Source organism: Phaseolus vulgaris, chromosome 3 (assembly GCF_000499845.2).
Source record: "Phaseolus vulgaris cultivar G19833 chromosome 3, P. vulgaris v2.0, whole genome shotgun sequence".
Taxonomy (NCBI): domain Eukaryota; kingdom Viridiplantae; phylum Streptophyta; class Magnoliopsida; order Fabales; family Fabaceae; genus Phaseolus; species Phaseolus vulgaris.
Window position 1 is genome coordinate 31,299,959 of NC_023757.2, and position 17,244 is coordinate 31,317,202.

A 17,244-nucleotide genomic window follows, 5' to 3' on the forward strand; every position below is an offset into this window, starting at 1 on the left:
TTACGCGATTTTGTCGCAGCCACCACGATACCGTCAAGCCCCTCTGTTCCGTCACCTCCTTCAACAGAATCCTTAGGTGTTTCGTATCCTATACATGATTTTGTGAATTGTGATTCCTTTTCTAAACATCATCAAAGTTTTCTTGCCTCTTTACACACCGAGCAGGAACCCCTGTTCTTTTCTCAAGCGGTCCGAGAACCCCGGTGGCGTGATGCATCTAATTAAGTCTAATAATGATTTTGTCCGGTAATATAAATACATTAGGTTAGTGATGGAGATCCAGGTGGATTGGTAGTTTTTTTTTTTCTTTTCCTATTGGGAATCTGTTAACTCGATTTATGGCTAGGTTTTATTTTATTTTTTAAAATGTATTTTAAAAGTTTAAAATAATTATTTTAAATCAATAATATTTAAAATTAAATTTATTTACTCAATTAATATATTTTTAAGATTTTAAAAAATTTATAATTAATGTTAATATAAAATTAATTTGAATGTAAAATAATAAATTAGTGAATACAAATATTTTTAAGCAAATTTGAATATTATTAATATTAATAATTAATTTTAGTAATTTAAATATAGTTTTATTAAAAAAATACTAAATTTTATAATGTAATAATTTAATATTAATAACATTTTAAATAAATTTTGTAATGGTGTGTGTAATTTATTAAATTAGTAATATTGTTATTAATTAAAATCTGTTAAGAAAATTATGAACATTATAAACATAGTGATAGTTGTAACATGCCTATATTTTCTCAATATTTAATAACCATAATACGTATGATATATCAAAATAAATATATAAACATAATACAAATATGTTTACAACTCTTTCATATAGGGTTTTAAAATATATTTCTCTTTATAGGGATTTTAATATATACACAAAGTTAAAACAAAAACTTAAAAAGAAAATAAAAAATTTCATCATTCAGCTTCTCACTGAGGAACTCTAACACCTATAACATCATCTGTTCCCGTATAAATACACGATCATCCCAGATTAAGGAAAACAACCACAAAACAAAAGTAAAGGGTAACATAGCTATTTTTAAAACTTCTAATATAAATATAACTTTAAATATCCACATAAAGCCATAAATTCTCATGCATTTCCACTTAACTACAGTGTCTATCAAAATTCACAATTCATCTTTCTCATGTCAGACTTCTAGTGACTACAACATATAAACATTGACTCTACCTCTGGAAGACTCATGTATTTAAATTAGCATCCAAAGACATGCACCTGTCATACTACTTGTTGTGAAATCCACACAGTCATGCGCATAATCATCTCAATATCTCAATATCTCAATATCTCAATATCTCATCATCTCATATGACTGGGTAAATCCATTTGATCTGCTCTGATCAGTTCTTTCAAACCTCTGACTCAACCAAATGGACCTCCTTCGACTCTCACCAACTAAATAACTTTATCTATGTAATTTCATTATATCAATAGAGTCAAGATAGTCTCATTCACAGGACAATCACAAATCAATACACCCTAATAACAATCTCAACGCGATATTTCTTTTCTTGAAAATACTATATCTTGATCGCACTTTCATCTCATTGCATACTTCATTTAACACATCAATACACCACTCAATCACATCATATTTTAAACTTTCTAAACAATCCAAATATATCTTAAACTTCACTTAAACACATAACTAAGTTTCTTTAATCATATTTTCATATAAAATTTAGAATTGTCACTTAAAAACAATAAGCAATAATAAACTAGACTTTCAAAAGCAAAAATAAAATTTAAAATTTTTGTTTTTTACAAAGTCTAGCTTGAGCAAAAATCTTCTTGCTTGAGCGAGAGTAAACCCGATAGCACCTCCAGAATTTATTCCATTTTCGCCTGAGCCAGATTCCTTCTCTCTTTAGCAAGAATGGACCTGAGAGCACCCCATCTTTCTGTTATATTCTTGTTTGAGCGAGAATTAACTCGCCTGAGCAATATATGCAAAGAAATTTGCATAATTATACCTATTTTCATCATTAATAATTAAACAAAAACAATTCCAATAACTCATTTCACTTTAAAAGTAACTTACACTATATCAACTATACAAATCAACCAATTTTCTATATTCAAACAAAAGCATCTACCATAAATCATCCATATCAAATCAACTTATTCACATTTTATTTTAAACAATATTATGCATTACTCATAAACAATCATTCCTGCAAACAAAATTTGGACCTGGTGACCACATTACCCCCACATCCAGATCTTTTAGCCTGGGGTTCTATTGAAAATTTAAACTAGTTTTCCTTACCTAAACTTGAGCAGATGCTCCCTAAGAGCTTCAAACCTACCAAAAGCTCAAGGGTAGCTTAACCTGCATCACAAAGTCTTGATAAAAAAAAAGCTAACTATATCATTAGGACCCCGAACTAACAGAGATTAACCCTGAAGCTAAAAGAGTCACATGCAAAGTCTATGCAGAGACAAACCTAAAAGGTTCAAATTTTGACTTAGAGAAAAGAACAAAAATGAACTTACTCTATTAAAGATTCTGATCGGGCAGTCTTATAATATTCACGGTCAGGAGTCTGGTGGCGGACTCTAAACGTCAAATTGATGAGCGAGGAGATCTCAATCTTAGAAAGAAGGCAGAGGAAAGGAAAAAATATTTTTTTAAAGAGATGATGATTCTTTTAAAATAAAACTTGAATAACTAGATTTCTATTTATTTACTATTTTAATTTTAATAATAAAATATTCATGTGCTATTTTAATTATACCACTTCTACTCTAAGACTATTTTTTTCGATCCTTACAATAGTTATATTAGAAGAAAGAAATATTAATACGAAAATTTGGCTATGCAACTTTTAATTTAAATTTAACTATTTATTATTAATTAGTTTTAATTTTAATATAAAATTTTAAAAGATTACCATGTAGCATTTTTTAATATAAACTTTTAAAAGTCACTTTTTAAAAAAAAAACCCAACTATGCTAAGGTGACTTTTCCCTTTTTATGAAATCTTTATTTCATTTAGTGTAATAGTACCATTTAAGGGTTAATAGTCAATATTATGAATATTAAAAATATAGTATAAAAAATAAAAAAATATAAATTTTATTGTTTAGATAATTCAAATCATAATACATAGATATTACTTTAATACTTGTTTAATGATTTGAACTTGGTATCCAAACATTTTTGGGATAATTATTTTTAATATTACTTAATAATAATTCTTTGTACGACTTTATTTTTTAATGTTTATCTTCTTTCTTATTTTGTTTTATTTTTCCCACGCTTTAAAAGTTCATTGCATTTTAAGATTTTGAGAAAATATTAATGCTATGTATAAAGATTTGATTGATGTAAGAGTCTTTTTGCGTACTGTTCACAGACAAAAAAGTGAGGGGATATAAACTATTTGAATAAGGTTTTGTGTGAAAGAGAAGGAGGTGATATACTTGTGAAGTCGTGATGTATTATTTATGAATTTATCCTTATTTATTCTACTTTTATAATATTTTTTTATTTTCCATTACTGCAAGGTTTTTAATATTAAAAAATAGTATTTTTTATTTATATAAGATGTGATTTATTCTCTAATTTTATAATATATGTTTAATATTTTAATAAGTTACTATATTAATATATATTTTTGTATAATTATTATGTTTATGAGTTATAATTTATTTAATTATAACTTTTTATGAAATTCTTTTCTATTGTTAATTACTTTATATATTTTTTGTAGTATTTTTTATTTTTCATTATTACAAGGTTTTTAATATAAAAAATAATATTTTAATTTATTTATATAATATTTTGATTTATTTTCGAATTTTACAGTACATGTTTAATATTTTAAAAAATTACGTGAAGTTCCTGTTTTTATTTAATTTGATGAATACATATTTACATTTAATACACATTTATTTTTTCTAATTATAATTTTTAAATTTATGAACATGTTTTAAACAAAAAAACTCATTTCATTATTAAATGTTTTTAATAGATAATTGTAAATTTGTAAAGTAACATTTTACATCTTTAAAAAAAATCAAAACTCCCTCACAATCATCACATCACTCACAAACTCTCATAAACTTTCCTCACACATCTACTCTAACATATCCTAATCCAAACACTATCACTTTCTTCACACTTTCCTCTCACATTGTCATACATTCACTCCCTCAAATCTCCAAATATCCCTTACCTAATCCAAACACACCCTAACGCTCTGTTCGTTTCTAGGCGGAGAATGACGAAGAAAATTAAAGTGCAGGGAAAGTTGGAAAAACGAAAAAATAGATGTATGAAAACACGAAAAACGAGACAATTTTTTCCTTTGAAACTTTCTCTTCCTTTGTGAAGAGATTTGCAGGGAAAGTTGGATTTATATTAATTTTGTTTTAAAAAATTAATAAACTACATACTGATTATATATATGTAAATTATATTTTAATATATATATTACATTTATAATTTTTATATTAATTATTAAAATTAATTTGTATATTATAATAAAATAAATAATAAATAAAAGATTAATTTTAATTATTAATACGTATTTTTTTAATTTATTTTAATTCTAATATATATTTCTAAATTCTTTTATATTAAATTATTTTATAATTTTTTAAAAATTTATTATTTATCAAATTTGTAAACTTATATTTTATACATTTAAAAATCTTTCACAATATCACATCAATTACAAACTTCAATAAACTTTCCTCACAAATCTACTCTAACATACTCCAATCCAAACAACTTCACTTTCCTCTCAAATCATTTCAAATCCACTCCCTCAAATCCCCTCCCCAATCCAAACACACCCTAAGTGTTTGAATAATGATTTGCAATTTTTGCGTGTAACAAATACGTGTAAGCATGGGAAGTTAAAAAAATTTCTACAATCATACCCAAATTTAAGCCTAAATGGTAATCTTTTTACTAGTTGCACTTTTGTAAGATTTATAGTCTCATTTACTAAAAATCTTGTGTTGGACCATCAAAGTCAAACATCTGACAAACGTTTTGCTTTGATTGTGCATCCACCAATCTAATTCAAAATAGATAATGAATTGTAAATATTGTGACCACATTTCTCCTTTTATCAATGAAAAAACTATTACAGTGTATGTATGTAGCCATCACTAGGAAATAAATTAGAAAGTTCATGATCATTTATAGCATTAAATTAATTAATTTTATTAGGTAGTTTATCATATGTCCACAATGTCATTTGTTGTTTCACACAAGTGTCCATGCATTCCTTGGAAGCTCATTCAACAATTGTGTTGCTTCTCCTTTTTTTGGCTATCTTAAGGTGTTCTAATAGTAATTAAATATGATCACATTAATTTTATATGTTGTGTAAAAAATATTAATGCCATGAATAACATAACTTTTTTTACATAATTTGTTGAAAAAATAGGATACTTATCCATATTGATTACATTATTTTTTAGTTGTAAATTTCTAAAACACCTTGTGAAGTTTTGTGCAATATGTTAAATGTAGTACTCATGTATCATATTATCCAGTCCAATCAATGTACTCTGATGAATAAACAAATCATTGTATACACTCATAGCGATCCAAAATAAGGCACAAGTCATCATGTGATGTGACGTGCATGCACAAATTCCTCAAAAAGAGGTATGCATCAACCACCATACCTTCAACTACAACAAAGATGGTGGGAAATACATTGTTGCGTCCATTTTGTAGCAACTACCAATAAAGTCTCTCTTTATCTTCCATACATAAACGTTTTGTGCACTTTGACAAGTGACTTAGAGTACTAAAACCCATCACTTCATGATTTAAAATTCCATAAGACTCTCATAAAGAAAATGTGGTTATAAATTAATTGGTGTCCACTATTGCATAACCACTTTTAACGACGGTTAAAAACAACATTTAAAAACGGTTTTATAATTGTCGTTAATGAGACTGTTGTTATAAATCAATGACTTTTAACAAGGGTTATATAATCATTGTTATAAAAAAATTATGATGCTTAACTAAAAATTGTCGTTATTATAGGAAAAAAAAGTCATGTTGAAGTTATTTTTAACGGCGATTCTACCCAGGAACTGTCGTTAAAAGCCACTGTAAAGCGATTATAAAGACGATTTTGTTCAGGAATCGTAGTTATAAGTGTCTGATTGGGGTTTTTTTTAAGACGATTTCTTTAAAAGTGACTTCTATTTTATAAATTTTTAAATATTGCTATATATGCTTTCGTCTGATATAATGTATCAAATTTCCAGAAAAATTATCACTAGTGCAAAAAATACTTTTTATGACGGTTCTACAGAAGTTATGATGGTTCTGATGGCGACATACAATTAGGAGTTATAAAAACTCTGCACTTTCTATGTCAGTTGAAAAACTTACTATGACTGTTGTCTGTGAACTGTCATAAAATGTACAAATTCCTATCATAATATGTTCATATAAAACTTTCTATGACTGGTATTTCTAGAACCGTCATAGAAAATACAACTTACTATAATGATTCTTGTTCTCGCCGGTTGACTCAGTCGTCATTGACTTCAGAGACAGGCGGTGGCTCCTCCTATTTCTGGTGGTTTCTGTGCTCCCTTTAGATGATAGAGAGTGGCTCCGTTGAAACAGAGGGGGCCCTACCTGTGGATTGCACTCCTACGATCAAGTCAGTACTAGGCTAAGAAACAATAAGTAAGTAAAACAATTTCAGTCTTAGAAAACGGTGTACCTTTACCAGGGATCTCAACTCCCTTTTATAGGTTGTTTTTAGGTCAACTTCCCTATCCCACTAGAACTTTTCTTCTAGTGAAATTAGGGTTACTAGGAAGATATCACTTGCAATTGCTTGGATTTTACCAAAGTAATCACACACTGATTCTTGATCAGTCATGGACAACAATTCAAATTGTCTTCTGAGTGATTGCAACCTCACCTTCTTAACCCTACCAGTATTTCCATAGGTCTGTTCCAATATATCCCAAATATGCTTGGCAAATTCAGCTTTTGAGATTTTCTGGAAAATGGCAACTGAGAAACATTGATGCAATAACATTTGTGCCTTGCAATCAATCTTTTTATTTTCTTTTGACTGCTTCTTAGACTTTTTCTTCTGCTCCTCTGTTTCAAGCTTGGTTGAATCTTGAAACCCAATCTTGACAGCTTCTTCTAATTCTTGAAAACCAAGAATGGCTTCCATCTTCACAATCCAATCATCATAATCCTTCCCATCAAACATCGGAAGACTCCGTGAAACCACACCAAATGCAGTCATAACAGCTATCACCTACAACAGTCAACCTCCAATTCTTGGCTTGCAAAACAACAGATCCTCCTCTGCTCAAAGTTCCAGCAATAGTCTTACTCTTTTTAGCTTACTTATAACAACCTAACTTTTTTTTTTAGCTTATTCCAACAATTGTAACGGGAAAGAACCGTGGTAAACTTCCATACGGGTTGGAAACTTCATTTGATTGGAGTAGATAATCTTGTTGTTGGTGTTGCTGTCAAAAGAAAATTGAGGAACAGGTTTCTATTGTTGTTGGTGTTGCCAAAAGAAATCCAAAAGAATTCCAAGAGTTGTTCTGTTTCATCAATGGAGCCAGTACAAGTTATTTTGAATGTGGGGGAGGGTGTTTTAGATGCCTTGGCCTTTGGAAGGTCAATGCACACGGTCAAGGATTAAGGAGCATGGTATGATGCGATATTGTTTGGTTTTTTTGGTGTTGTTTTGCTATTGGATATACTGTACAAGGTCACTGTGAGCAACCATGAATTCTGCAGCTGATGCAGAATTAATTATGCGCCTATAGCAACATCAAGAAGGTTCTGAATTTTTCATGTGTAAAACACTGAGTTATTAGATTGTGACCATTGAAGATTTCGTGGATCTCATGGAACAGTACTTGAAGGTGTGTAAGCACATAGGCAACAGAGCTGCTATCAATGTTGCATAAGTATTGCATAAATGCTTCTAATTGTTGTATAAAGGTAGTATGATTGTGGGGCCTAGGTATTGGAGTATGGGTTTATTAAAAACTTGCTTGCAGTGTTAAGACCAAGCACTCTATAAAAACCAGAGAAGATAAAGAAATTGTTGTTTCTCTAATTAGATTTAAATTTGATAGATATAAGAGTTGTGGCTCCTACTTATAGCTACCTACATTAATTGATGGCTGTCAATTATGTCTGTTCATTCTATATGATAGGGAACACACCTATTCAATGTCTTTCATACTATTTATAGTAGCTAGTAATCTATGATTTCTTTTATTTCTTTCACAAAAAGGTGAGTGTTGTGTCACTTGAATGTGGCAAATTGATTAATGCATTGCTGCATAGCGTAAGAAGGGCAAGTCAAAAAAATTTATATATAGCAAAAATTTTAGTCTTATGGAGTAGCTGCGTAGTAGACATATGATTATGCTTTAGATTGCATATGGAGACAAAAAAAAAATGGATTCATATTCTCCAAATAATAGATTGTGATCTTGTGCCCACTTTTTTTTATTTAATTTGGGTTGAAAGTTTACAAGTTCAGACTTGCTTTAATAAAATAGATTATGGGAATGATTTGTTCATGTAAAATACTAAGTTAAGATGGCCAAATAGGAGAGTGTGGACTAGGTTGGATTTATATCAAATAATTGTCCAAAAAATTAAAATCAATTGAACTCAACCCTTTTATGTTTATGTACACTTTTTCTCTGTTCAATTTGGAATTTTATAGTTCTCCAACACAACTTTTTGTTTTATTTAGTTTTCGTTGTATCTTTACATGTTCAAACTTCTTTTAATAAAATAGATTATGGGAATGATTTATTCTTGTAAAATACTAAGTTAACATGGCCTACCAGATCTTCTTAAGTTTGGTCAACTATACATGTTTGGCCCTCATAAATTCTTCCTTTTCTTCATAAATAGTTCAGATTTGCATTGGTAAATGATTACCATGTCTGGCTCACTATGAATAGTCAGTTTTCTTGCAGGTTGACGAGTGATTTCTTTTTCTCTCCATCTTATTCCATGGAGAAAATGAGAGAGAATGTTTCAGAATCTTGGCTAGTTTTCTTATTCTTATTTTTTCTTCTTCTGTTTCTTTTTTGTGTCCAATAATTCTGCAACTGAAAAAAAAAATAGAGAAAGAAATGTTCTATGCGCGTTTCAAGGAGGATGGACGTGCAATTTTGGCCTCATTACACTATGAAGCCTACTCTTAGCCTTTGGCATTCCCCACAAGCTTCATCACATCCATGATTTTTTCTCTCTCTCTTAATCTCATTCTATATCTATATTTTATGAGACATTAGTTTTTGCCTATTTGATTAAAGCTTCCAAATGTTGGATGTAAAGGAGCATTTTGGATATAAATAAAATACAAGGTTACTATGTGATGTGGTTAATGTAGCATTTAATGTTTGCTTGAACAAAGATATGATTGATCCAAATGATGCACCTCCTCCCTTACAAGGTGGGTTCCAAACTTAACTACCTACCAAAAAAAGGGTAGACGTGCGACTAGACTAAGAGACTTGATTGTTAGTCGTAGTGTTGATCAAAGATTGCCCATCGAGTTCGATATGAACACGGGAAAAGTTTTGGGAGAGCATAGCACAAAATTCACTAGCTATGTGGCCTTGCTTGGTATAAGTAAGGTTAGTATTCTTATTGATGATTGAGACCATGTTCTAAAGACAGTGAAGAATCAAATATGGCATACTATCAAACTAATTCAATCATAGACAAACTAAAAAAGAAGCATATTTATAATTTGTATTTATTATGCAGCTCACATATGATGTCCAAAATAATAGTCTGTTGAGGAAAAAATGGATTTCATATGTTGGGCAGCGATGGAGGGGTTTTAAGAGCGACCTTACTAGTCGATATATTTATGGTCAGTTGAGTAACAATAACCCTTGTGAGATATACCAATTTCTCGATGAGGAGATGTGGCAAACTTTTCGGGAGAGATGATTAGACCCTGCCTTTCAAGTAAATTAAATTTTACATTTCAGATGTATTTTTTCAATTGTTTTGTTATATATATTTTTATTAATTCTTTATATGTGTAATGTATATAATAGGCAAGGAAAAGAGTTGCATAGGACATCCAGTCACTTCGGTAAAATCCAAGCAATTGCAAGAGGAGGTCAATCAAGTGACTGGCCTACTTCAAGCAGTCAGAACCAGAGTCAAAATAGTGTGCAGAAGCAGAAATTGGCTGCTAGTAGAGGAAGTCAAGATCATGGATCCAAGATATTCCATGATAAAAGAAAACTGCAGTGTTATAATTGTGGAAAGTATGGTCATTTTGCAGCTGAATGTTGGGGAGTTGATAACAGTAACAACACTGGAAAATTTTCCAAGAAAGATGAAGCACATCCAGCTCAAGAAGATGAAGATTCTGATTTAGATCAAGTGTTATTGATGGTCACTACAAATCAAGATAAAGATGCTTCAAGTTGGTACTTAGACACAGGCTGTTCCAATCATATGATTGGCAACCGAGAGTGGATTATTGATTTTGATTCTAATGTCAAAAACAGTGTGAGATTTGCAGATAATAGTATGATCTCTGTTAGAAAAGATGACTTTAAACTAGAGGGGGGTGAATTGTTTAAAGGGGTTTTCGCAAACTTTTCAAAGCTAGAATGAATTTATTTCAGAAACCAATTGATTCAGCAATTCAGTTAGCCAAAACAGCAAGCAAAAACTGTAGTACTAGAAAAAACAATCGATTGTTTCTTCGAAACAATCGGTTGTTTATACCAGCAAACAAAAACAAATTGAAATTAAAGAGATAGGGATAGAGAAATTGTACACAGTTGTTTATACTGGTTCACTCCAAACAAGAGCTACATCCAGTCTTCTCAGAAACCCTGAGGATAACCACTAAGCAATCACCACTTGATCACTTACACCACAACCAAGAGAATGACCTTGAACACCTCAAGAAACACACTCTCCTTAGCCAACACTAAGATTGCTGATCTTGAACACCTCAAGAACACACATCCAATCTCAGCAAAACACACAAACGAATTGTTCAACAGATTACAAAGATTACACTTGTTACAGATGAATATCTGAAATCAATACAAGTAGAATCCTATTCCAGCACCTTGATCAATCTCTAAACTCTTAAGCAATCTCAGAACTCTTTGAAAAACTCTTAGTGAAAAACTTTGTCTCAAGATTCTTATTTCTTAAAAACAGTTTTTCTGAAATTATACAAAGATATAGTTTGTTATCAAATCTTAACAAACTCTTAATTGCATTTAAAATAGATTGGTCAAAGCATTTAATGACTGGAGCGTATTCAGTTAAAGCATTTAAAGCTCAGTCAAAGAAAACAGTTTTTCTGTTATGGTTCCAAAACAAACAATCGGTTGTTTCCTCAAATCAATCGGTTGTTTTGGTACTTAACAATTTTCACCATTCAAAAATAGTTTTCACCATTCAAAAACAGTTTTCAAACTTTCTCAAAACACCTAAGTGTAAACAATCGATTGTTTCGACAAAACAATCGGTTGTTTCAACTTAGTTTGAAAAACATTTTACTTTGATAAAGATTGAGATGCTAATTGCTTGAGATTTAATCTAAGGGTGGATTACAACATTAAACTACCCCAGAACGAAGCTTAAACCAGAACAACAACATCAAGCAAAGCAGAGGCTTCAACATCCTTCAAAGGATTTGGATTCTTCAAAACATTGAACACCACTTGGTTCAACAATCTCCCCCTATTTGATGAAGACAAATCCCTGATGTTTGTGTTGTACCTGATTAAATCTGAAGCAATTCCTGCAATAGAACTTTGAGCAATACATTGAACTTCTGATATTCTGTTAGAATACAGAAAAACATTTAAAGCTTAAAACATCTAATATCAGAACCAAAATACATATTACCCAAACTGTTTTTAACAACTTGAAAAACAGAATTTTTAAACAAACTGGAAACACAACATATATCTCCCCCTATTTGTCTTCACAAATAGACAAAGATAAGAGATAAAACAAGATATTGTTTCCATTACATCAGAATAAACCAGCAACAGCAGAAGAAAAGAAATTTTAAAACCAGAAAAGAACAGCCAAAAACAATCGATTGTTTCGATGACCAATCGGTTGTTTTTCTTTCATTCTTCTTCATCAGCAAACTGAAGATCAAAGATTTGATTCTGGACAGCTTCAATATGTTCATCCAGAGTCATAAACCTTGTATCCATGTTGTCAAACCTTGTGTCAATCCTCTGGAAATTACTAACACAGAGATCATGGAGGCTCCTTTGATTTTCAGCAAAGTTATCAAGCCTATCCATCATTTGTCTTTCAAAAGATGACATGGTGGACATTCTTTCTCTTTGATATCCATCAGCAGCACTAGGCCCTGCATCTTGAAAATCTCCAGTTGGATCTTCATGTTGAACATCCATATCAGCAGGTTCATCTTGTTCAAGATGAGCAGCACCACTAGATGAGGCACCATGATCACCATCCTTACTTATCCACTTTCCACCTACTTTTGTAAAGCCCATCTTACTGAGTGATCCATTGTTCAACTCTTGAGTTGACTTGACAAGCTCAGAAGTTTCATCTTCAAGATTAACTTCAAAATAGAGTAGAAACTTAGATATTAAAACAGCATAGGGATAGTGGTAATCGCCTAACCTCATGGCTTTTTGCATATGTTCTTTGACTATGTGAATCCAATTGATCTTCACTTTCTTGGTGATGCAGAAGATGTAAACCAGATCTTCTTCAGTCAACACAGAGTGATTACTCCCCCTTGGAGTTAGAATCCAAGTTACAATGAGAGCAAGCAACCTCTCATCAAGCTTCAAACCTCCAACCGAGCATGTGCTAACTTGAGATTGATTGTTCTTCAAGCAACTTTTGTAGAACTGGATTTTGTTAAAATCTTCTACCACACCAAGGTTTCCCTTGTTGATTCTTAGACCAGAGAACTTAAGCCCAGCAACAGCAGCCCAAACCTCATGAGTTATCTCCATTTCCACACCTTTCACATGAGAAACTAGATTGTTTCCCTCAAACTTCAAGTTGGTGTAGAATACCCTCACCAAATCTGGATAGATGTTCCCTTTTAGCTCCAGAAATTTTCTGAGTGATTGGTCCTTGAGAAGCCTCCTCACATTGTCAAGCTTTTGACTTTTCAGCCAATCAAAGCACACAACCTTGGGGTTGTTTATCTTCTTGACACTTGTTTCATACCTATACTTCTCAATGAGATCGGTGTCACCAGAAAACCAGCTTTCAAGCCTTCCTCCAAACCTTACAGCTCTGGTTTTGACTCTCTTAGAGGTGGGAGGGGTTGATTCCATGACAGCAAAGACGAAAACTCACTTCACAGAATTTTTTGCAAGAGATGGTGCAAGAGATATTGCAAGAGATGTTGCAATTGGTTATTCTTGTTGGAAGAAATCTGCACCTGATTTTATAGCAGTAAGAGAATCAATTTGAATTTAATTTCATTCAGTGGGTACCTGATTTTCAGAGAGAGGACTTGACTCTGTTCTGTACAGAAAATGTTAGAAAAAGCTGAAAATCACATGGTCTTCACATGTGATCTTTGACTAGTCATTAAGGCTCTTGAATTTCCCAGATTTTGGAATATATTCCTTTATGACTGTTGTAACTTCTTTCTGAACATGCTCAGCTTTCAACACAGATCTTTTGACCAAGATTCTCCCTTTGAAATTGATCTGCAACGGATAGAATTTCAAAAAGCAATTAAATCAATTTCTTCACAGTGCTGTCAGACTCAAAACAATCGGTTGTTTCAAAGAAACAATCGGTTGTTTTTCTGCAGCAGTTAAAAACTTGATTTTGAAATTTTTAACCATAAACAGAAATAGATTAAAGCTCATGACATTGATTAAAAGAAAATTAATCACAAGAAAGAACTTTGAAACATAAATTGAGAACGAATAAAGGAAGGTCTTATCCTTGTGTTGTTTCTTCAATGAGCCAATTGCTTGTTGATCAAGAAAACTTCTTTTCACTATTTTGACCTTTGGCATAGCATTGATACAGCTTCAATGACTGCCTTTTTCTTCAACAGCTTGATCAGATGGCTCAGTTCTTCTTTTTCTCTTCATTTTTCCTCACTTGAACTGCAAGAATCATCATCATCCTCAGCTACTAAGCATATATTGGCTTTTTCATCTTCACTTGATGAAAAACTTGATGATGACACCTCATTTTCATCCCAAGCAATGTAGGCTCTTTTTGTCTTGCCTTTCTTCTCCTTGTAGCTTGTCTTTTTCTCTTTGCTCTTGTTGGGACAATCTGCCTTTATGTGACCTTGCTCACCACAACCAAAACAAGTATAGTTATTTGAATTAAATTCATTGGGTTTCTTGTTTCCATACCTATCCTTGTTGTTGTCTTTGTTGCGGTTTCTCTTTAGAAATTTGCTAAATTTTCTTGACAGCAAACTAAGATTTTCCTCATCACTATCATCACTTGAATCTTGCTTTCCCTTATGTTTGGATGCTTTCAAGGCTATGCTCCTTGTGTGCTTATCTTCACTCTCTTGAACATTGAGTCTATTCATCTCTAGCTCATGTTCCCTAAGCTTTCCAAACAAAGAAGCAACACTTAATGATGTTAGATCTTTAAATTTGCCATGCTCTATCAAGACATTTCAAGATCTTGATGTTCAACTCTTCTTTGTCAAACGTCTTGTCTAGGCTCATAAGGTGATTGATGATGTGTGTAAACCTTTTCTGCACCTCAGCTATTGTTTCACTTTTAAGCATTCTAAACATCTCATACTCTTGGATGAGAGCATGCTTTCTAGCTCTTTTCACCTCATTTGTTCCTTCATGAGTGACTTCCAAAGTATCCCACATTTCTTTTGATGATTTGCATTGTGAGACCCTGAAAAACTCATCAGAATTTAAAGCAGAGGTTATAATATTTTTGGCAATGCAATCGAATTTGGCCTTTTTACTTTCTGCATCAGTCCATTGAGACCATGGCTTCTCAATGACAGAACCATCTTTTTCAAACTTTGAGATAAAAGGATCATTTTCAATTGCATCCCAAATTCCTTTGTCAAGAGATTCCATAAATATTTTCATTCTAACTTTCCAAAACTGGTAATTCAAACCACAAAACAAGGGTGGTCTGTTTATTGAGGCACCTTCCCCAAACGGTAGTTTGTCAGCCATTTTAAAAATATTTTAGGATCAACTTGAATGACTTTCAAGAACCAAGCTCTTGATGCCAATTGTTAGAAAATATGGCTTTAAACTAGAGGAGGGGTGAATTGTTTAAAGGGGTTTTCGCAAACTTTTCAAAGCTAGAATGAATTTATTTCAGAAACCAATTGATTCAGCAATTCAGTTAGCCAAAACAGCAAGCAAAAACGGTAGTACTAGAAAAAACAATCGGTTGTTTCTTCGAAACAATCGGTTGTTTATACCAGCAAACAAAAACAAACTGAAATTAAAGAGATAGGGATAGAGAAATTGTACACAGTTGTTTATACAAATTCACTCCAAACAAGAGCTACATCCAGTCTTCTCAGAAACCCTCAGGATAATCACTAAGCAATCACCACTTGATCACTTACACCACAACCAAGAGAATGACCTTGAAAACCTCAAGAAACACATTCTCCTTGGCCAACACTAAGATTGCTGATCTTGAACACCTCAAGAACACACAACCAATCTCAGCAAAACACACAAACGAATTGTTCAGCAGATTACAAAGATTACACTTGTTACAGATGAATATCTAAAATCAATACAAGTAGAATCCTATTCCAACACCTTGATCAATCTCTAAACTCTTAAGCAATCTCAGAACTCTTTGAAAAACTCTTAGTGAAAAACTTTGTCTCAAGATTCTTATTTCTTAAAAACAGTTTTTCTGAAATTATACAAAGATATAGTTTGTTATCAAATCTTAACAAACTCTTAATTGCATTTAAAATAGATTGGTCAAAGCATTTAATGACTAGAGCGTATTCAGTTAAAGCATTTAAAGCTCAGTCAAAGAAAACAGTTTTTCTGTTATGGTTCCAAAACAAACAATCGGTTGTTTCCTCGAATCAATCGATTGTTTTGGTACTTAACAGTTTTCACCATTCAAAAACAGTTTTAAAACTTTCTCAAAACACCTAAGTGTAAACAATCGGTTGTTTCGACAAAACAATCGGTTATTTCAACTTAGTTTGAAAAACATTTTACTTTGATAAAGATTGAGATGCTAATTGCTTGAGATTTAATCTAAGGGTGGATTACAACATTAAACTACCCGAGAACAAAGCTTAAACCAGCACAGCAACATCAAGCAAAGCAGAGGCTTCAACATCCTTCAAAGGATTTGGATTCTTCCAAACATTGAACACCACTTGTCAGATTCACTTATAAAGATGGAAGAGTTGGTTGTATCAAAGATGTCATATATGTGCCATCAATGAAGAATAATCTTCTTAGCTTAACTGGAAAAGGGATTCAAAATGTCAATGGAGCAAAATTCTATCAATATCTATGATCAGAAATCAAGGTTAGTTCTTAAGGCACCTTTGTCTAAAAATAGGACTTTTAAGACTAACCTTAATACATCAATTGCACAATGCTTGTCTTCAATTGGGGATAAGGAGGAAACAAATTTGGTGTGGCACTACAGATTTGGTCATTTGAATTTCAAGAGTTTGAACCAACTGAGCAGTAAACAAATTGTCACAGGGTTGCCACCAATCATCCTATCTCATAAGACTTGTGAAGGTTACCTATTTGGGAAGCAATCAAGAAAGAATTTCAAAGACTCAGTACTGCAAAGAGCAAAGAATCCTTTGGAGGTTGTATATTCAGATGTATGTGGCCCTCTTGATAGGAATTCACTTGGAGGTAATAGATATTTTCTTACTTTTGTGGATGAATTCACCAGAAAAAACTGGATTTACCTATTAAAGGAAAAGGTGAGGTGTTTGGAAGATTTGTAAAATTTTGTGCTAAGGTTGAAATGCAATCAGGCTATGCCTTAACCATTTTCAGAACTGATGGAGGTGGAGAATTCAATTCCAAAGAAATGGAAGAATTTTGTGCTTGAATTGAACATGAAGTTACAACTCCTTACACTCCACAACATAATGGAATTGTAGAGAGAAGAAATAGAACTTTGCTTGATATGGCAAGGTGCATGATCAAAGGCAAGGGGCTTCCTCATAGCTTTTGG